This window comes from Myotis davidii, unplaced genomic scaffold, assembly GCF_000327345.1.
Source record: "Myotis davidii unplaced genomic scaffold, ASM32734v1 scaffold342, whole genome shotgun sequence".
Taxonomy (NCBI): Eukaryota; Metazoa; Chordata; class Mammalia; order Chiroptera; family Vespertilionidae; genus Myotis; species Myotis davidii.
Window position 1 is genome coordinate 888,357 of NW_006293523.1, and position 1,538 is coordinate 889,894.

A 1,538-nucleotide genomic window follows, 5' to 3' on the forward strand; every position below is an offset into this window, starting at 1 on the left:
TCCCAAATTAATACAAAAGCTGTTGACATTTTCATATATTTTCACTTATTTAAATAGTAAAATTATTTGAAAAAGGAAATATTTATGTTATTACTAAGACTATCTGCTGCAAAAATATTGCAACATTGCTTTTTAAGGGAAAAATAATGACATGCATACATGCAAATGATATAAACCAATAACCCAATCAAAAAATAAATATGAAGCTGCAATTACTGAAATACCATTGAAATGTTAAGATAAAATTTCTCCGGTTTTTATTTTCAGAAGTAGAGCTAGTATAGGTATCTATATGAATATGTGTGTGTGAAAATAATTACCAAGAATATACACTAACTGTCTTGATTGCCTGGATGTTTCAGCTGCATTTGAGGTAGTTATTGCCAGAGACAACAATTTAGCTGCAATGTTAGCAAATTGGGCCAAGCCTTTGATGCACCACAGGTATTCCGAAGTTGAGTACACATGTGAGCCCTGGTGCAGGTGGGCTGTGTTGAAGCGCCACCTACTGAAAGCTTGTGCTCCCCAGGCCTGCGTGTCCAAAGCTGGCATTTCCTATAGTATCGGCAAAACTGGTTCAGGGGAAAAAATACAGTACAAATGGAATCCTATTTTTGGCAAGCAGGGCTCTATAAGTATGTCAGCTTCAAACTTGACTGATTACAGAATTTTGTCTATGCTAAGGCATTTGTGATCTCCCTTTCCTATAGAAGAATAAAAACCAGGAGAATATCAGCTTTCCTGTTTATAAATTGGGTCTTATGTAATATATAACAAGAAGGAAGGGGAAAGAGGAGGATGGGACAGTTTTGGATGCATTTTGCACTTTTGCAAGATTTTCCTCAGAATGAAGTAGATCTGAGTAAAAACCATAAAATCTCACACACAGCTATAATACATCATATTATGCAAATGAAGATGATTCATTTAACAGATAGACCTAATTGCATCTTGTTCAACCAACTCACTACACCCATATTTAAAGCAACGAAAAGCAAAAGTGCTCAGGAATTACTGAATATTCTCTCTCACTTTACAGGTGAGAGTAAGCTTGTCATCCAGCAACATTACAAATGGGACAACTAGCTTTAGCAGTTGACCTTGAGATGGGCAAAGATATTTTTTAAAGGTTTTTAAACAGAATGTCATGCTGGCATGTGGATATTGGTTAATAAAAATGTTTTCTTTTTAAAATAGCACCTTAAAAATATAATGGAGCATTTCTTCTACAAACAAGGCTAGACCTTCATGGGGAAAATCATTCAGCTTGAGAGCATATGTGTTTCTTTCTGTATAATTTAGGAGGGTATTGTTTTGTTTTGTTTTCCTTCTGACCTCAATTTTTAAAGTTATGAGAGAGCAAATCCATTCTTCACAGAAGCATAGAATATCTATTAAAATAATAGACGATTATTTCTAGCCAATTCTGACAGTAATATAATCTTCCAAATAAGGATAATTTATTTAATATATATTTTAAAACAACCAAAGTAAAGGTTCCCAGGTATGATATAGTCTTATAGGTCCCTCTGGTAAAT